Consider the following 22910-nt stretch of genomic DNA (forward strand, 5'->3'; position numbering starts at 1 on the left):
TTAAACAGAGCAAATCATGTGCAAAATCCAGCATGAAGGTTTTCATGGTGAAAGAGTTGGGCTTTTTGCAGGATGTGTTTGGAATAGAGATGTGTTTAGAGAAAATAATAAAAAGGTCAGAGAGAATTAGTTAATAAAGGGCCTGTATGTCTGGACTTTTTAAACAATTTCAGGCAGAGAAAATGTAATGTGATTTTTTAAATTGTTGAGAACTGTCCATGTATAAATGAAATGGATAGGGAAAAGCATAAAAATGTAAATGAAAAAGCCAATTTTGGAGACTGTGACAATTAAACATGAGAAAAATTAACTAAAATTTTAGCTACTGATATTGGTCACAGCAGAAAAATGGATATTTAGGTTAGAGAAATGACAGAAAATATGCCTAAATGATAGAGCTATGACGGGGAGAATGATCACTGAGACTGACTTCCAAGTTTCTGACTGGAGAGACAAGAAGTTTTAAGTCATTCGCCAAGCTGAGAATGTAGAAGAATAAATACGGCAGATGGCAACTAGATATAAGGCTGGGATAGAAATGGATGACAGGGTAAGAAGCAGTATAAAAGCCACTGATGCAGTTTTTAAATTTCTTTATGTCAGATTTTGAGCCACTGTTCTTACGTTCAAGTAGCTATGTCCAGTAATCCATTGTACATAGGAGACCAAAATCTACACATTTGAGAATCATTAGCATATAAATTGTCATTTGAGCCATTAAAACCTTTCAATCTGAAGAGAAATGAGAAGGAAAATTCTGGAAAACCCACCGGTGGGTATTGAAAGAAGAATGCACCGTGATGACTAATCCATAGTGTCTCTGAGAAGTAAGAGAATTAGGAAGAAGTATTTTTTTCAATGCTGAGAAATGAGAAAGCTTCGAAAAGTAGTTAAGAACCTTGAAGATCATATGGTCTTATAAGACAAAAATCTGGCCATTAAATTTGACAAGTAAAAAAGACTTCATTTTTAAATATTATATTTTAAAAATATAGAAATAATACAGAAAATAAGAGTAAACCTTTATGAAATTTTTAAACAAGAAGGGCATCTTATGATTTTTTAATTCTATTATTTTTCTGTGAATGTCATCAAGGAAGCAAGGCAAAAGAGGAGAGCAGAATAGTCATGTTTTTCCTTTCAGGTCTCTCAGCCTTAAAGAGCAACATCCACTCTTAAACAACATGATACAAGTGACCCTGGCTTTGAGTAGGATACAGTTAGTGGATGAGACTATTAATCGACACCCTTGAGGGGAGAGGAGGTGGGTGTATATACAATACCTTACCTTTAAATATCAAGTTTAAAATATTTTAATAGTTAATTTTCAGTATTAATGCTGATATACTATTTTGCCTAAAATTAACATATGTTGCTTGAAGAATTAAGATTACCAAGAATTTCCAGGAAATAACTTCAGGATATATCAGAATACATCTACTATTTGCCTTAAGATTCCCACTTGGAAGTTCTATACCAGGTAACTCATTATACTATATATCTATTATTTTATGTATTATATATATATGTATATATCAAAGAGATTTATATACATGAAATTATATTATATTTAACTTTCTTGATTTTTGTACATATAATTGTGTAGTATGTATATGTTATGCATATAAATAAACAAAAATGACATATGTGTAAAAATTCAAGTTATAATATAAAGCAAAAATAATTCATACATTCTCAAAATAAAATTAGTTAAACTTTGTACATCCATTGAATAGTATATTAAAATCTAAATCTTAATAAAATCAATTAATTTAGAAGATAATCATACAAAATATTAAATAAATATATAAATTTTATGCATAAATTTGTATATTGATGTTAAATTTATCATTTCATCAAACTTTGTGTCTGGGGAAGTGTCAAGAAAAGCCTAAAATATATAAGAATAGTTGTACCAGAAGTACCAATGTATCTAATTATCACAGAGTGATTGATATACATAATTTGGAACAAAGCATAGAATCCGGGAGCAGATATATATATATAAATCAACAATGCATATATAAAACTTGGTATGTGGTATAACTACATTGTTGATTACTAGGGGAAAAAAATGACCCATTCAACACCTGTTTCTAAGATATTTATTTTCCCCACTGAAAGGTGAAATTTAGATCCTTATTTTATGTTATGCACATAAATACAATGCACATGGATTGAAGAACTAAAAGGGAAAGAAAAACTTTTAGAAAAATACATAGTCAGTGTATTTATGATATCAACATAAGAAAGATAATTTAGTCAAGTCTCAAGATATATTATAAAGGGACAGACTGATACATTTAATAACATAAAAATTATAGGAAAATCTTCATGTCAACAGATACACATAATGAAAAAAAACATAGAGTGAAACCCATTAGATGCAACCTTTCCAAATGTAAGTATTTTTAATATCAAGTAACTTTTACAAGACAATAAAGTAACAAGTAATCAATAGACCTGGCAAATGATCTAAACAGAAAATCTGTGGAAGATATTTGAACAAGTGGAAAACATGAAAAGGTACTAGAAATCAAACAAATTTAGTTAAAATGAAACATAGCTTCTTGCCAGTTAAATAGCAAAATTAACATTCATAGAATTGTATAGCATCAAGGGTTGAGTGTTTGGGAATTCTTACTAATGTGTTTCCATTGGGAATGTAATTTGGTAAAGACATTTAGAGAGAATATGGCAATAACCAATAAACATGGAGATGTTTATACTCTATGAAAGTTAACCAGAGAGCACAATTCCTAGAATTTTTGTACATATAGGCAAAAAGAAATAAAAATACACCTTGCAGTATCATTTATAACTGCAAAGAGGATAACTACATTATTGATTAATAGTAAAAGAATAACTAAACTGTGTTTTTCCCCATATTGATAATCAAAGTAGTTAATAGAGCTACATGTAACAATGTAAATAAACATAAAATTATTTGGATGGAATTTGAGCTGAAAAATACATGTTATTCTTGTGTTATTTATAAAATTGTAGATGAATTATACAATGATATTTACATACATCTATGAATACCAATGCATATAGCAAAGTTTTAAAAAATGTAATAGATAGTTATCAGTTAAATAGTAACTAAACTCTAGAGAGAAATGTTGAGTAAGGAATCAAGAAATTAGAGTCATAGATGCTTTAGTTCATAAAATATCTAAAACATTTAAAAATGCTAATCTACATTGATTATAAATATCTCTTTAAAATTAATTTTCATACTTAAGCATGTTTCTTCATGGTCTATTTATTTATGTAGTACATCAAATTAAACAAAAGTATTTTTTCATATTTTCCTCTTTTGATATAAAACTACATAGAAATGTTAACAAATATAGGATATACACAGACACTGACTCAGATAGTGCAGATTCTTCTTTCATTTGCATGTAAGGACTTGTGCACACATTACGCTCTCTTCTATTATGTATATAGTCGTGCAAAACTAAACAATTACATGCCAGTTGGCCTAGTTTCCTAGAACTTTCCACTGTACTTAGAACAGTGACATACAATGGGGGGGGTAAATATAATATTTTGACATCATTTCAGGACTGGCATAAATCATTTAGTTGAAAATTCACTGCCAAAAAGCATCTTTCACTGTTCTTTTACAAATAAAATTTTCAGCAATTAAAAGTCAAAATATTTCATGGGCATAATTACAAAGCAAAAAGTGGCAACTGTAGATCAGTGGTGGAGAGAAAGAAACTGTGTGGCGATTTAATAAAGAATACAAACAAAGGGGAAAAATAAATAGAAAATAGAAGTAGGTACTCAGGATGGCAGGATATGTCTCATGTTTCCGCGATTTTTAGTTTTATATACAGTGTTCTATTTCATGGGAAAAAATTAAGGTGAATTTATTTCCCAAATTTTGGTGAGGGCACACTGCTCCCATGTCACCCGCTCTGACTGGAGGTGGACACCATCACATGCCTGATACATCTGTAGCAATTAATGTCTATATGAGTCATTGTATAAATGGGTTTAACCTTTCCTTATTATAAGAAGTGGCTATTTTGGGTTGCATATATTACCTCTTTTTTGGGACACAGTAAGAGAAAAAGGAGACAGTGACTTATTATACAGTTTAAAAATAAGGACAAAAATGAACAGATAGGGAGACAGTCAGAACATACTGTGATTTTACCAGAAGGAATGGCAGCTGAATATTTTTAAACTGGAGCACAACCTCAGGGTAACTTTCATGACCATTACCTGTCTTTCATTTCTCTTAACAGAAAGAGTATATGATTAACAATGTCCTTTGTCTTTTTATATTTATTTTATTGCAACTGATAATTTATTGAAAATATAGCAAATCCCATTTGGGCTTTTAAGGTATTTTAGTGTAAACTCAAAGAGCAAGTCTTTATACTAGTTAGCAACTTTCACTAATATGCTACTGTTCTCTGATCGTACATTCTTTTGCAATTAATATTGTGTCAACATGGATGTCCGTGTCTGCTTGGATACAGCTGGGGAAGGGAGGAATTCACTTTTGACCAGAAAAAAACAGCAGCTACACTTGCTAAATTTTGTTTCTATAAAAAGAATACCTGCTAGCCTGCTGACACGAGGCAGACTAAACTGCAGTGTTGAAAGATTAAGGCCAGCTGGTGTTTTTCCAGTTGATTAGCATTTTTGGAGCTCAAGGTGATCCCCCCCTTTATTTTTAACGGATGTTCATGACTCAGAAAAGTTGGCATCTTGTAAGCATAGTAAAGTTACATCTGTTAAAGGCATAAGAAATGAAGTCTGAGAAACAAATAGAAATCATTAGCATCAAAGCGGCTAATTTGCAATAATTACTATATGAATATTTAACTTGTTGATTAAATCAACTATTTATAAATGGCCAAAGTTTAATCTATATCCTGAAGATGTGTAAGAAGCATACAGGAAATGTAGAGGAAGAAATTACATACCTGTGTTGGAAGAAATTTTTCCAAACAAATGAAAATGAAATCTGCAATAAAAACTGGTTTGGATCCAAGGAAAAACTAAACTGTATTATTATAAACTGTAACTGTATTATAAACTTAACATATATTATTTTATGTTAAGGTGTGAACTATCTTCTGTACAATACAAATAAATATTTTCCACTTCCTTTACAGGTTACACCCACCCCTAGCCCCACCGAATACCACCACAACTGCTTTCATGCTCTCACCCTTTCCTTTACGTTCCCAGATCTTAGGTAACATGAGCATTCCAGACTAACATATTCTGACAGGTGGGTATGATTTCTCAATAATTCATATATTTATTGGGCTATTCATTGTGTGGTTGGTCCATGCTTACCATATTCACTCCCTATGTATGGCTACTACTTATTAATATAGAAAATTAGTTCAAGTAAACATTTGTAAAATCTTACGTTTATTTTACTCTGGTATGTCTTACATCGTCACATAAAATTTATAAATTACTGAAAACATTTTGTTAGCTACTGAATGAAAATTCAAATTAAATCAAGAACAACAATACTCATTTAAAATAAAAACTGTACTTGAATAAGAATTAAATAAAAATTAAAAATGAAAATAATAAAACAATAAGTGTGAAACGATAAAAATAATAAAAATAAATAAATAAAATAAAATGAATGCTTACAAGTATATTTAGAAAAACACTCCCATAAATAGAGCAGGTAATCTTATTTTAAACATAAAAAAGCATAGACTTCAGATAACATTTCAAAAATCGATGTTATACTTATTATACTTATTATAATTATAATTATAACAAAATTATACTTATTGAATGTTTGTTTATTTGTTTATTTATTTATTTATTTGATTGTTTTTCACTTATAGTTGTCCCCATTTTCCTCCCCTTACTCTCCTCTGCCCTACCCACCCCAACTCCTGCATTCAATCCTTCCCTCCCCCCTCATTGTTGTCTTTGTCCACGGGTCCTTCATACTTATTCCTTGACCTTTCCCCTTCTTTCCCCCATTATCTCCCTCCCCGCTCCCCTCTGGTTCCTGTCAGTTTGTTCTTTATTTCCAAGTCTCTGATTCCATTTTGCTCACTTATTTGTTTTGTTGATTATGTTCCACTTATAGGTGAGATAATATGGTACTTGTCTTTCGCCGCCTGGCTCATTTCACTTAGCATAATGTTCTCCAGTTCCATCCATGCTGTCACAAAGGGTTCTGCTATGTCGTATTCCATTGAGTAAATGTACAACAGTTTTTTGATCGACTCATTTACTGGTGAGCATTAGGTTGTTTCCAGCACTTGGTATTTTATGATCACGAGTTAAGAAAACATAGAATGTGTTTCCTATTTAATGTGAACATGTTTATTACATAACTGAAGAGTAGAAAAACATGTTACAGGCTATTTACCAGGTAGACAGAGATATCTGTGCTAATTTATTTCTTTCTATTATACTTCCAGTTATTTGATTTTATCAAGTAATACTCTTTGACTAATATTGTAACTACTTAAAGATAAATTGAGTCATATGAGACTTAGTCTTGAGCACCATATATTATTGGGCTATCAGTGTATCTACTGTTCGGGCAGAGAACTATAAAACTTTTGCATGGAGCTGGGAAATTTACTTAACCCACCTTTTGTCATTTGTCTTATTTGTACTTGGAATGCTTTTGTCTCTTAGATTCCAAGTCTTAAATGTCATAAAATTCTATCAACTATGTAACACTTCCTATTTAAGTCATGCCTGGAGATAGAGTGAGCTCACTGAACATGCTACAGAAATATTTGGTGTGCTACCTATCCCCACATGATAATTTTTAAGCCTAAATGGTGGAGAAACATTGGCAAGGGTAATATGAACGTAAAAATTCTTTTTGATAGAAAGTCAACTTTGGTCATTAAGAGTTTAAAAATAATTGTAAACAGAATGATATTCATAAAGCAAGGCCACTAAAGAGTTAAGTATGGGTTTAGATCTTTGAAAGCAGTGTTTCAAATACAAAAAATTTTATAAATTGGAAAATTATAAGTATCTATATGTGTTTGGCTCAGTAGATACAATAAAGAATCAGCTGTTCTTAAAATTCATGGTTTTATATGATTTAAAGTCATATTAAGGGTTACAGTTGTTAAACATCTATATAATAACAGAGTGAATACTGTCAAACACTAAAATTATTAATTTATTTAGTTTGGAGCAAAGATCATTTTTTCATAGATTAAATCTATATTTACTTGTTTCAAAGAAATGAAATTTAAAAATAAAAATGTTCCTTGCTTCTATAAGAACTTTCATTGGACACATATTGACATGTATTAGGGATCGAAAAATTAAATCTCATCTCCAAAAAATAAGATAGAATTAATTAATGTATGAAAGAAGTGAAAATAGAAGAGATAATCTTACCTATAATTTGTTGTGTGTTTTGGCTTTGAGTGATCATATGTTTTGTGGATTCATGAAAATTAAAATATCCAAAAATATTAATAAGATAAAATAAGATAAATGAGATAAGATAATAAGATAAATTTAAATATTAAACTTAAAATATGAATAAGATAATTAGTATTTTTAAAAGTAGCCTTACTAAAATCTCAAAATAAAATTATTTGAAGATTCAGGATCATTTGCTCTGAAGAAAAGTAGTTTAAATACAACATGAAGTCTACAATGTCCCTTAGTTAAAACTTGAAATCCATTATATAGAGAATAAAATCATGAATTTCTGCAGTTTCAAATATAGCCAAGTAATCATATGGATATTTTATGTACTAATGAACTATTTAAAATCAACTATATGTAAATGTGTATTAAGGGACTCATAAAAGCAAAGATGATTGCTGAGACAAGGGACTTTGGAGGTTATTAAGGAACCATCTTTGTTTATTAGGTAAATATAAATATTAAAAACACCATTAATGTACACTAGTATAAAGATAAAAATGGGTATATTTTGGAGCACTATCGTGTAATGGAAACTGGACAAAATGGTCTTACTGACACAGCTTTCAGTGTCAGTCTCTCAAATTACCAACTATCGAAGCCTAGAGTTCAACCTTTTTGAGTCACAGTTTTGTGATCTATAATATGGAACAATAGTAACTTTTAATAAAGTGGTGGGAATAAATTTAAGTAAAACTAAAAAGTGCTTACCACATTGTTAGCAAAATAGCAGATGCTTCACAAATATTAGTTAAAATATTAAATGCTAGTTAAAAACATGAAAATAATACTTTATTTTTAAATGTCAGACATTGGTAAGAGTAAACTAGATAAAATTTTATGACAGATACAGAGATGCGAGGTGGACAGATATTGTCAGGTAAGCTGCACTTGCCGTATCACTACATCAAAAGAACTTACAAGGTAAAGTCAGAAAGAAAACCAGTAAATAACTCTCTGACGCTAAAAATAATCACCAGAACACTCTTCTTTTCATCTCACATAGGTATTACACATTCTGATAAACAGAGCAGCAATGGAATGCTGACAAAACTATAATATTTTTCCCTTTGAATTTATGTCATCAAATTTTTAGAAAATTTGAAATGTTCCTTTTCAAAAAAATTGAATTGTAATGGTACCTTTAGTTTCAAAACTGGGAGGTAAAACAGTGATACTTTTTAGCATCAGGTTTATGCTTCCACAGATTTAAGCTATTATTATATACACATAGATTAAAAATCCTCAATATTCCTTTTAAAGTTATATTCTCCTTAGAAGATCTGAGAAAATTCCTATACTTGCTTCCTTTAACTTTTTTTTTAAATAGGCATATTTGCAAAACAGCAAAAGGCCTTAGGTATAATATTTGGTAAGTGTGGAAATGTATAGACCCATGCAAACAACACTCAGTTCATAGGACAGAACATTGCCTCACCCCAGACAATTTTTCCATGACACCTTCCAGTAAATTTCCATATCCAGTAGGTAACTCCTACACTGATAACGTCCATAACATATTTTATTTATCTCAACTGATCTGTAAGTAAATGGAGCCAAAGAGAATGTAGAATGGTTGTGATACTCCATTTGCAGGCTGAGTCTTTCAGGAAGTTAGTGTGTCTACTCCACGTTCTGTCTAGTCTTCTGCAGTCAGAAAGAGACAATAATAAAGATGCAAGGGAAGTATAAGAAGCAGCCCTCATCCTTGTGACTTGGTATGAGCAAAAACCACCCCCGACTATAAAAAACTATATTGGTTCATTATTTGACTAGGAAAATACTTCTATTCTATGAAGCCTCTGAAACAGTGGTGGCAGCATTACCCCACCTATAAAATTAGTCAGTTAATGTATTGATGTATTGTATTCAAACAGACAAGATTCCTCAGCTGCTGTCAGCATTAGGAGGAACTTATATGGAATCTGAAAGGGAAGTCCAGATCACTTTTCCAATTTAAGTAAGTGTCATTAAGTCAAAATGAAACTATTTAGTTCTGGTTGTGACCTGAGCAGAGTTACTAATTCATATGCAATCAAATTACGAAAAGAGGCAGCGGGTTATACACAACTTAATGCAGATGTTCAACTAAGAATATAGCAGTGATTTAAAATTCAATAATGTCTCAAAATGTAACCCATATTTAGAATTTTTAAATGACAACCTAATTTTGCAAAGATAATGCCAGACTGCCAACTTATATGATAAAATATGTATACCGCTTACTTCACTCTTGTCCTTCAATGTTTTCACAGAGGTGACATCTCAAGACTGAATACTGGAGTTGGGAGTAAAAACTAAGCAGACAACTTGGAATTCGTTTGACATCATTGATGAGCAGAATTTTAAAGCGGCGGCATATGAGAGGGGTTTTACACTAGCTAAACGAGCAGATCATTATTAGGGTTAAGAGCTTGGCCTTGACAGTACGTAAGTGTAAAAGTTCTTGCAGAACTTGAACTTTTGAAGAAACAAATCTGGGATACTGGCAATCACAATTAACTTCAGTTGAAGACCCAAAAAGCCAACTAAAGGATCCAGCAACAAAATGGGAAAAAAAGGCTTAAAATGGCAGAAAATATGGGATGGAATCCTTGCTGATACTCTGTACCCACATGGTTTTGAGTTAATTTTTGCCAGAGCAGGGTTAAAAGCACTTGAATGTTTGGACATTTATGATACCCCAAGATAGATGGATAAAATAAGAAAAGTTGAAAGAAATCACTGGCACCAAGAAAGACATCAGTACCCGCTGTGACACTGGTGTGGACAGTGGAACGAATGAGAATGTTGTATCCAAAAGTTGGCCACTGACACAGTAAAGAGGTTCGTTCATATGGTGGAACTGACATCATTATGGAAATTTTAGGTTGGTAATTACTGAGCTAGAGGTATAAACATTTTCCAGGCTGAGCTCTGGTTTAGGATCTTAGAAAAGAAACAAAAGATGAAGCCCTGGCTGGCGTAGCTCAGTGGATTCAGCGCGGGCCTGCGAACCAGACGATCCCGGTTCGATTCCCAGTCAGGGCAAATGCCTGGGTTGCAAACCGGTTCCTTGCAGGCTAACTACCAGCAGGGGATGCACAAAAGGCAACCATACATTGATGTTTCTCTCCCTCTCTCCTTCCCCTCTAAAAATAAATAAATAAATAAAATCTTAAAAAAAAAGAAAAGAAACAAAAGATGAAATGCTGAATAGTGAGGTATGATAAGCAAGGAGAATTTACACAATTTGAGAAAACAACTGGCTAGGACTCACTCAAACACGCATGAAGTAAACTAACATGCACACAAACATCCATGCATGCACACATAAGCACATCCATTCCCACAACATGAAGCCTTACCAAGTTGCAATATGAAGAATAGGGAAAATGCAGAGGAAAATGGGAAATACTAAAAATAGAAAATATCATGGAATAAATCTCTTTTCTGTTGTATGAAAGTTTAGGAAAAAATCCTTGAAGGTATATACTTTGAAAAAGAGATAAAAAATGAAATCAAAACATGAAATAGAAATAAATGTAAAGCTGAATGGAATATAGAGTACAAAGCTAAAGGAGTTTTGCTGTGAAATAATTAAAAGCTAAGTGGACACTGTTCAAAATATGAACAGAAATGGGAAGAAAAAAACAAAACAGTTGTATTTAGGATAAAGAAATTCAAAAATTATGGAGTGATCAGTTACCCTCCTAAACATATCAATAGATATTAAATAAACTATTTTATATTTTCAAAGAAACAGTCAGTAAAAGATGTTAGGCAAGGATAGTTTTGCCGGTCAATTGCTTTTTGGCTCAAATATTACAGATGTTCTTCCAGGTCAGATCTTTCTTCAGTTGTTCACAAACTTGGCTACATATTAAAAACAAAAGCATGGAAGCTCTTAAAATTCTCTGCTTCCTGGCCAGGCTCAGATCAGTTAACTAATTAACTCAGAATCTCTGGTCATGGCACCCAAGACACTGATTTTTTAATTTTTTTTTTACACACGATTTCAATGTGTAAACAAGGTTGAGGAAACTTGACATAGAGCAAAGCCATGCATTTCAAAAGCAATAAAAGAGGCCATACATGTTTTCACTGGGATTTATCCATTGATGAATAGATCACCTTTCCATTAGAAAACTGACTTGACAGCATTCTTTCCTTTCCTCATTTTGTTACTTGGTTTCAGAGTTGGTAATGGCTTAGCTACTTTTCACTGTTTTCCTATATTCACACGTATATGAATATACTTTCCTTGAATCATTGTAGTTGGAGTGTGTGCTACAGATGAATTTCATTTGCTTCTCTTTAAGATCAACACTTTACTTTGACATAGCTGTAGTCCCTCAGTCCCTTCTTACCTTCCTGAGTATTGATCAGACAATTGTCCCCTATCTATTGCTTTGTCACTTTTTTGCCTTTCCATTATATATGAAAAGTTGTATATAAACAGCAACAGCAAAAGTTGTATATAAACAGCAAAAGTTGTATACAAACACAGTTGTATATATAACTGTGCTTTTCTTAAGAAACTCTTTCCCTTGATGTCATCTTTCCTTTAGTTATTTTCTCATGCCTGTTTCCCTTTACAGCAACCCTCCCTGAAACAAGAGCCTCTCTTTAATTACCTACGTTCTTTAATCCCTCCTGACCCCAAAGATTCCTTCTCTCACACTCCATTCAAACAGCTCTTGGGAAAGGTACCAATCAATGACTTCTGTATTGCCGAATCATGCACTTCATTTGCAGAGTTCATTTGACTTAATCCATCAAAATAACTGGAAATATTTTAACTATTTCCTCCCTGAAACCCTTTTTTTTGCCTGGCATTTTGGCATAACTATGTCTATTGCTGTTTCTTTATGATCTGATGTTTCCTCCTATTATGTAATAAAAATTATACATTATTTTTTATTCCATCTGTCTGAAACAAGCACAATACCAAATTTATAGTGATTATGTTGAAATTATGATAGCAATGCTATTCATATATACTTTTGTTTAATAATTTTAATCACATAATTAATTAACATATTTTAAATGTATTATTATGAAATTCTGTTTGAAATCAAACTATTTTAAATATTTTAAAATTAAATTTATTCAAGATATTTTATGATTAACAACCTACTGTTACTTTAGACACAAAACATAATTATTATTTCATTAACTCTGCAGGGTTCTAAAAAATCTGTTGGAAAAACATATTGCTAGCCATTTTGTAGAATTTTCACATACAACTATATATTTATGCTTTATTGGTTGCTCAAACAAATGTTTCCCATTAAAAAATATCAGATTACCTATGCCTGGCAAGTATATTAAGTATTTAAGAAGAAAGAAAAAAAACAAAATAAAATAAAATTGGTACAACTATAAATGAACAGGGAAAAAAGTAAAAATTTTGAAAACATGTTGAAGAAACTTTTGTATTTAGTGGTAGGTCACTCACAGGAAAGAAAATGTTTCATTTTCCATGACTCAATTATAGTTAAATGGTTAAAAATGAAAACTATTCGCCTTAAACCATTTCTCATTAAAAAAAATGAATTCTAATTTCTTACAACAATCTTCTCAGAGTACTAACTAAAATAAAACCTTCAGTTAGTTTAATTTTAAATAATCTCTCTTGAGGCCTTCACTGTCTTAGCTGCTGGCTGACATGCCAAACTTGCACAATCACATCTTTTTTTTTCTCAAAGTACAATTTTTTATGCCCTTGGAAATATGTTGATAATATAAATTCTGAGCCTGAAAATTTGGAAGGTTATTTGAAACTCATTCACATAAAGAAACAAAAAATTATTACTTTACTTAAATCTACGAGCCTCTCAAAAATGATTTGCTGAAATTATTACTTACTAAGATGATGCTAATTTTAAGACTCATTGTTCAAGAAAAATGCAACATAATGTCACTTGCATTTGCATTATATACATTACTGAATGTGTCCATTACATATGGCTAGTTAACTGCTTGCCTCTATGCCAGTATGATTTCATGACAAGGACACTACTCTGAAAATGTATTGATTGACTGAGGTCAAACTTTTCTAGGCAAATTAAACTATGCCATTCAAAATGCTTTAGACGTCTTCGAAACATCCTCCTAAAATTCCTGTTGTCATTGGCTTCATGAAATTGTGGCCACTTTGGTCATAACATACACCAGAATTTATCTGCTGAGTTACTAACAAAATGCATTGATAGGTTACTTCCAATATACTTCCTGTTTGCATTAAGCACTGCCATAAAAAAGTTTAACTTCCACTCAGATCCCAGAGTTTAACTTTCTCTGTACTTAAAAGTAAGTAATACATGATTGGATAAAATCATATTGGGGAAATTCTATTTTAGCCAATTTGTATTAAACAAACTTTATTATCAGACCTCCTGATTGGAGATTCTAGCTATACCTATAACTTCCAACTATGGGACTTTAGAAAATGATCTTAACATTGTCACACTTCTGTTGCCCTTAAAAGTAAAAGATTATGATATTACCTAGTACATGAAGTTTTTCTAAGACTCACAGGATAATTTGTGATGAGTACCAGACCACAGTGCAGTCCTAATGTTTGGTAAAGCTATTGGTGAGATCTTAATAAAAACACCTGGCAATGGAGTCCCGCATCTCCAAGGAAGAGGCCTGCCTTAGTACCCTGCCATACTCCCTCATGGGCTGGGAGCAGACTAGGGGAAGTATGGGAAGCCAAGCTATGGATTTTAGTGCATATCGGCTGTAACTGTTGCTCAGTAATACTTCCTGCACTCACAGATCTGAAAGGCGCATTCTCATGGCAACCAAAGTCCATCCCTTGAGTCATACGGATCTATTTCTTTACACAGATTTGGGAGGCAAGTCCTCTATGGTTCCCATAGGGCTCCTCTTCCTAAAGAGACACTTAGAAAAGGAAAGAAGAGCAAGGATGAACTACTACAATCTTCTCCCCGCTGCTTCCTCAAGGCTGCAACTGATCATCATCCTTTCTCTCCACTATGCACTCACTGCTTTCAGGGCCAGCACAAATGGGGCTGTTAAGCAGCCCCTTTGGCCATTCAACTCGCACTCACATATTCAGTGAATCCATCTGTAAACTAACTGCAGGCTTTTTCTGCTCTTTAGCTGGTCATACAAGACCACTTAGGACCACTGGTGCAATCTAGAAGAGAGAGGACCTGAGAAGTTGAAAAAGAGTGTTAGAACCCTTTCGGTAATCTGTCTATTTTTCTCAATTTAGGGGGGATTTACACACAAATGCGTGTACTTCTATTACTGAAATATGTGCATTGGTTCCTGAATCAAATTCAGTTTAAACATGGACACAGCCTCATCTCATTAAAGAAAGCAGAACTGGCAACCTGGTGATCTGGTTAACATTACTATCTAACAAATAACCTTAGCTTTGTGGGTTAAAACAATCATTTGATTTTGCTTAACAATTTTGGGGGGGAATAACCAGAGAAGAGCTTAGCTGAGCAATCTTGCTTTGGGTCTCCTGCTGGTAGCATGCAGGAGACTCAGTCACATGGTTGTCAGTTGCTGCTGGTTGTCAGCTGGGACCTCAGCTGAGTCTGTGGACTGGAATGCCTACCACTGGTGCTTTCTCTGTGGCAGCCTCAGGTAATTGTACTTCCTACCTACTGAGCATCCCTGGGTAGCTTCTGGTGAATGGGAGGAGCTATGAGTAGCTTTTCTGTAATGGGTATTACAGAAAACCCAGAAGGAAGCTGCATGGTGTACTGCGACCAGGACTATGAAGTCATTCAGTGTTATTCTCTCAACATTTTTTACTGAAGGTAGTCAGCCGCCTGGAAGAATTAAGGAAAGCAACAGACTCTACTTCTAAATGGGAAGGGTGTCAATGATTTTGATAATATTTTTTAAAAACCACCATCAGTTTTCCCAAGTCACATTTCAGCATTCAGCTTTCCAAAAATAAACAAAAAAAACAATCATTAAAATAAATGAAAACAGCAGTGCCAATAAATCTTATACCACTGAGTTTTATATTCTCGACTATTTGGTATCCTGTGTCTCTCTGCACATTCTCATTTTTGAGAGCCTTGAATAACCGTATTGCAAGATAAAAAAACATTCTTAGATAAATTACAAACAAAATAATCAGCATTAATTAACAAGTTTAGTATGTATATTTCAAATAATTGTTCATGGTAATTCATGCAGCAGACATAGTCATAATATTATGAGGCCATAACTTCATATTTACAATCAGTTGAAAAAATAAGTAATAGTGGTGTCTACCTTTTAGGATTGTTCTGGAAATAATATGAGAGGACTGAAAAAGCAAATGCTCAGTAGATCATTAAAATTAAAAATCAGGGAATTTCTATCCAGTCCTTATAAATTAATATGGTACTGTCAGATCTTTTATCTATAATTATGTAAAAAACAGTTTTTTAAACAATGTACTGGAGGAATTACTCTACTTCATTTTACCATTACATTACTTGGGTGTCATTTAAAATAAATTAAATTATATAATTAAAAATTTGATTTTAAATAAACTATATACTTGTAATATTTAACTTTTAAATATATCATATATTAGAATGTTCAATGTTTTAAAATTTTTAGCAGATGGCTGAAGTCCAGGAGCCTGGAAAACTATAAGAAAACCACTTATAACTGGGGATTAGTGACCCATGTTACCTCTAAAGAGGTTTTATGGCCATTCCTGTGGTGAAATATAAGTAAGACCAACATAGTCCCAAAGTCCTGGATATCAGAATACCTTTGGAATCATTTGGTTTTTTCAAGGTCTTAATGTAGGCAAGATCTTCAACCTGACTGTCATAGATACTCAAGTCAACTTTATTAGATCACAGTCATTATTTTTTTTCCTATTCCATCTTTGCTCGAGAGCAATTATAAGCATCTCACTACCTGATATAAACCTGACTAGTAAAAATTAGCACCTTCAAATAATTCTATCAAAATGGATACAGCAATTGCAATACTGTCTGATACTCCTTACACTGACACTTTCTTAATAACAAACTTATCTAAATTTGTTTTAAGGGAATAGCAAGCAGTAAAAGGCATTTTTCTCAGGAAAATATAGATCCTTTATGTTGGAACTGCCCAATCAAATACAAGCTGACTTGCTGCATCAAACTCTGTTCTCATAGGTGTGTCTGATCCATGCACAGCCACAGCTGTTTTTAACAATACTACAGGAGAGTCACTGACTCATTCCACGACAGAAAAACACAATAAAGAAAAGGACTTCAGTGTGCATATCCTGACTAGACTGTAAGGAAAGAAAGGTTGTAAGACACAAAGTTTTCAAATTGTAGTATCAGTGATCTGAGTAGGGAGAATGACTGGAATGGCCGATTATGTTAACTCCAGGTTGATTTCTGACTTCTAGAAGTTACAGGAAAAGTAAAGTTTATAGATAAGTTTATGAAAGGATTCTGAATTTCAAATAAACCAAACTGTCATTTTCTTGCATATTTCTTGCACAGAACTTTATTATAGAGAGATAAGCTTTATTTCATTTAGCATTGTTTAACACATTTATCACAAAGTATAACATAAACATAGAATTCCATTATAGAGTTTCATGGAGAATTTCCTAATAACATATCAAACAATTCAACTAGTGTTTCATTGATTGTTTTCCAGGCCTGAGTGCTTTGCTCTCACCACCCGAGCAGAGTTAAAATGGCACCAGTATCTTAAAGCTGCATCTACTGAGTCTAGAAAAACTGCAAGCACCTTATTTGAGTGAGAACATCTTTACATGAGGTTTTGCATCCTCTGAAGTCAAATGCCTCTTACATTTTGCATTTGTAAAAATTACAATGAAAGATAAATTTAGGGAACTGGGGTTTCTTTTACTCTAACTAATGTTTTAGGAAGAACTGGATTTATAATTGAAGCCAATCTATTTATTGTAAAGATTTAGTGTTCAGGTGAACCAAAAAGGGCACAGGTCCTCTGAGCTCTCTGAACCAAGACATTATCTAAGACACAGACATTGCTCAACTGCTCTGGGGTTACCGCGTCAGGGCAGCAACATGACATGCTAGCATAATGTCACCCTAGGGGACTGGCTTCTTAGTTTTGTAGAATTACTTTATCTACATGTTCGCTTGTCATATTTTTAACCTCTGGTTTTCTGTTGAACATGTTTTTTTTCCTTGGCACTTTTGTTTTGGGGCCTAAAACGGACATAGGAAGGAAAGACAGCTTTATTTAGTGCTGTGATGTGATCTTGTTAAGATAAACATAAAACCAAGATGATTCCACTGTTTCTTTTAAATTTATGAGAAAGTTTTACTTATTTTTTCTACTTTAATGTCTTCCTAGGGATTGAAATGTGGGAGAATTTTTATGATAGCTAAATATGAGGCATAAGATTTTCACATTATATTATTAAAATTAATGTTATGGGGTCATTTGAACCATTGTATCACCCTTAGTGACTCATAATTACCGCTGTACCTGGGAAAAATAAAAATGACAACAGAGAAATAGATCATTTGAATCTAGTGAGGAATATGGCTTTAGATTTGTGTACTAGTATATCTGTCTAACCCACTTCAAGTATATCTGAGAAGCAAAATGTAATAACTGAGCACTGCTCCTGGAATATACACACTGAATCAGAAAGTGGGGATAGAACCTCTCTGCTAAACTGGCAGTCACCTTCCCTAAAGAGCACAGCCATCATGCTGGGGACTTTTTTTATGCTCAGTGTTTGAGAAAAACTAAAGGAGACTATATATAGAATGAACAATTTCTTCTTATTTCCAAATAAGACTCTTCATTACTTTTCCATGGCTATACACCTAGAAAAATTACTAGGTAAGAAACTTCTTTAATTTTTTTCATCCATGGAAAGAATGAATTCTCACTTAAACAGTGGAGATGTGCTGTGATCACCACACACAAACCGGTAGACCCGCTCACCCAAAACTTAATTTGAATGTCATTATTTCTGAATATACCACTCACACATTCCAAGAGGCAAAGAAATAGTTTATCATTTGCATAATTAATATTTTGTAGGGAAAGCAGAATAAGCCCCCAAAAGGTCCAAAATAATGGCTTGAGAGAGTACAGAAAGTTGACTGGCTTGGATTTTTTTGTGAGTAGGTAGTAAATTGGGATGAGATTTGACACACATGGGTTGGGGCTTGATTGGTTTGGACTCCTTTAATTAAATAGTCAGGATGCAGGAAGATATGACTAGACAGTGGGTAGAGGAGGGGCTGAGTAAGAAAGGAATTGCAGGAAACCCTGGAGGTAGTAAGGCTGAAGCTGCATGCTACTAGCAATGCATGTGATAGATTTTCCTATCACAGTACCAAAGCAGCTTATGAGAGAGGCTGTGTTCCTCGGGTAAACAAACCAGCAGGACAGTGCTGTGTTGCCCCAGCAACTGAGCTAGCTGGCAGGTGATGACAGATTCCCTGCAGGAGAAAGCCTTGCAGGAGTCTGCAAGGATGAAAGGAAAAGCCCTCCTACTCTCTTTCAGAACATGGCAGCAGAGGGAGGTGCTGACCTACCAGTCCAGAAAAGAATGGATTGCCAGGGAAGCTGAACCCTTCTGGAGTGCATGGGATTATGGGCCAGGAAGTTTAAGCAGAGGGTAGGGAGAAACACTTGGCTTCTTCCCTCTATCACCCCATCATTGGCTGGTCACACTGAGGCCGAGTCCTAATGCCTCAGCAGCGGCCCTCGGGCCACCACTGTGTCTTCTGTGCTGCATGGGGGCATTCTTCTCCTGGGATCTGTGCAGGGACCGTAGGCTGGAGTGCTTGTGGGACTCAGCAGTGGTCTCTGGGCCCCACAGCAGAGCCCCTACACAAGGGGCTACAGCAGAGGGCAGCGGCCCCCACCCCAGCGTGGTAAGCGATGGCAGGTGACCAGTTCTGCATGGTACTGCTTGGCCAAATGCATGGACATGCTGGAAAGCTGATGGCTGGAGGGACAGGTCACAGGCACTGGGCCAGTGGACAGCAAGTGGAAGAAAGGGCAGCGTGCAGCAAGTAGGATACGGGCAGTACATGCAGGCTCCAGAAAGGAGCCTGAGGCTCAGCACTAAGGAAAAGAAGCACCTTGGAGGATGACTCGGCTGCTGCCTGCTATTTCCCGAAGGACAGTCATTTTAAATCCGAGAAGGAACTCTGGGGCAGCTTCAGATTGGTCCGGCAGAGGCTGGGAGGGTTATTTTAATCTGGGCATTCTGAAAGGGGCGGGGTTGGCTCTGAGGCAGAAGCCTGTGGTTCTCCCGAAATAATAAAGCTTTGAATAAACAACCTCTTTCCTCATTCACCAAGCCTCTACCTCGGAAGTTTGCTTAATGGCAGGAGGCATAACCCCATTTCTTTTCAGTGATGGGCATGGGAAAAGGTCAAGCAGTAAACAAAACATTATATAAGACTGTGTTTTCTTGCTTTTCATCTATGTTTCCTTTTCCTCATTTTACCATTTCAATGAAATTTTCTCAATACATTGGTTTGTATTTCTTAATCCATCTCTAATCTTTTTTTTTCATTTTCTTTTAGATATATGATGATACTTGAACAAAAACAATATATTGGAAGCATGTATTTTCCTGTTTGTGATTTTAAAGTCTTAATTTAATGCTGTAAATGACCCCATAGTCTTTCCTTTAAAAATATTAAATAATTACCTTTACTTCCTCTTCATTCTTCTACCTTATTTTTGTTAAGAGAACTGTAACTCTTCTCTAGCAGTTCTCTGAGACACACAATTTAGTGAACTTACACCATCATCCAAACTCTCCCTGGAGAAATATCACTTAGATCTGTAGATTAAATATTCATAACATGATGCAAAAAATAATTATTATTTTAAAAGTACTGTTACAAAAAGTGTCTTATACAGATGCCCCTGAAAATTAAAGCTTATTTTTAACCCAGGGAGGTAATAAGTAATTGGATACTTCTTAAAATATAATTATCACCACACTTTTATGGACCTGGGAATTCATATTTCGAATCATAAAGAAAGTTTTATTAGCAAATGAAATAAATGTAACCACTTAGGTAAATTATTTTTCCCTTATTAAGTCCATGTAAAAACAAATGTGTGTTATTTAAACTGAAAATATCTTTAGAAAGCCTAGAGTTCAGCAGTTTCATTGCATACATCTGCAAACTGAAATGTGATTAGAGGTCAGGTCTTGGCTGAGATCAGGTCATCAGCTAACAAGTCCAGTGGGAGCAGACCTTCCGTTGTGCACAGTAGTAAAGAAAAAGCAAATCAGACCGAGATAAGCAGATCCTCTTACACCCATAGTACTGAGAACTTGAAATGACTCCATCAGTGCTATGAGACAAGAATGTGATTGCTAGCAATAACTTTATTATTCAGCTGTTTTAATGTAAATATTGTGGGAAGAAAAATCTGCACTGGCCTCATTATTTCCCTTGGGAGAAAGGATTTCTTTGGTTAACAAAACACTTCACAAGTCATTTTAATTGGAAAAATTGTTCTTGGAGTAGCACTCAAATAAATCAAAGAATAAATGTCTCAGGGAAAAATGAATAAACCTTTTGGAGTTAGTTATGTACAAACTAGGGAGGTGTTGGAAGGGGGTGGAGGGAGATCAACCATATAATAGGAGTCTTGAGTCAGAGCACAAGAGATAACAACTGGAAATTCATTCCCCAATGGAAAGGAATAGATAGTTGATGTACTTTTAAGAATAAAAGAGCTCCACTATTAGGAGTATATCCTAAGAACCCTGAAGCACCAATCCAAAAGAACCTATGCACCCCGATATTCATAGCAGCACAATTTACAATAGCTAAGAGTTGGAAGCAACCTAGATGCCCATCAGTAAATGACTGGACCGAAAAGCTATGGTACATTTACACAATGGAATTCTATGCAGCAGAAAGGAAGAAGGAGCTCCTACCCTTTGCAACATCATGGAAGGAACTGGAAAGCATTATGCTGAGCGAAATAAGCCAGGCGGTGAAAGACAAATACCATATGATATCACCTTTAACAGGAATATAAACAACAAAACAAACAAGCAAGCAAAATATGATCAATGACACTCAAATACGGAACAGGCTGATAGGGTCCAGAGGGCAATGGGGAGAGAATTTCAGGGGAAAAAGGGGAAGGATTCACAGGAACAAGTGTAAAGGACACATGGACAATAACTAAGGTGGGAGGTGGAAATGGGAGGGAGGTGGGGAGCACTGGGGGGGCAGGGCTGGGAATATAAGAAAACTGTACTTGAACATGAATTAAATAAAATTAAAATTAAAAAAGAAAAAAAGAATAAAAGAGCTCCAAATATGTCTAAGGTTAAGTTTACATTATATGTTGGAGATGATGAAGTATAGTTTTCAACATTTCTTTTTAAAACTAAGATCATTGTGTAAATGATACCTTGGAGAACTAAAAAAAAAAAATAACCATTTGTCTTTCATAGTTGGGTCGCAAACAAGGAAATGAGTGTAGGGAGAAAGATCTGAGAAAGTTCTAGAATGGAGAAGCCAAAAAGCTGCCTTACAAGTAACCAGTGAAATAAAAGAACCCTAGAATCCTTGGCCAGTACTCGAAAAAATGAAAGGCTTTCAGTCCTATATGGAGTAGAGTTGAGCCAATTATCTTTAAATGATGAAAGAGGATTGCCAGAGCTGATGTGCAGTTATATAAATTATAATTCTAAAGAACTCTCTACTGTAAATGCAGTCACCAAACTGGCATATAAGTTTGCGATAACTATTTATGAAAGATGAATATAGATAAATGTTGTGGTTTATATACAACCATTAGTTTTAGATATTAGATATTTATCTAAACATTTTACTACATTAATTATGTTTATGGCAAACAAATATAAAATACAATTAAAATATAGAAGAAAATAAAGTACATAAAAGTTTACAACTTAATAAACATGACTACCACTATATGGTTTAGATATACAATTTTTTTTAATTTATTTATTTTTCTTTAGAGGGGAAGGGAAGGAGAGAGGGAGAGAAATATCAATGTATGGTTGGCTCTCATGTGTCCCCCGCTGGGAACTGGCCTGCAACCCAGGCATGTGCCCTGACTGGGAATCGAACCACAATCCTTTGCTTCACAGGCCCACACTCAATCCACTGAGCTACACCAGCCAGGGCTAGATATACAATTTTATGAAAATAATATTAAGTGAGATGACACAATAAATTCTTTCTGTTGCATGATAAGCTTCTCTATACTTTAGTAATCAATTTTCCAATAAATATTATTTTCTCTACATAAACACTAAATAATTTGCATACTCTTGCTTTTTTACTTATACTAGATCATAAAAAGATTTTTATATCAGTATATGCAGATCATAGTTACCATATATATATATGAAGTTCATAAATCTGATTTAAATTATCCAAAGATAAAAAATCTATAAAAATGTAAAAAGCAACTCATGTCTCCAGCTTCATTCCTACTTACACTATTATGTTCAAGTCAAATAGATTATTTAGTATGTGACT

The sequence above is a fragment of the Sturnira hondurensis genome, unplaced genomic scaffold (assembly GCF_014824575.4).
Source record: "Sturnira hondurensis isolate 20B ecotype Veracruz unplaced genomic scaffold, ASM1482457v3 Scaffold0004136, whole genome shotgun sequence".
Lineage (NCBI taxonomy): Eukaryota > Metazoa > Chordata > Mammalia > Chiroptera > Phyllostomidae > Sturnira > Sturnira hondurensis.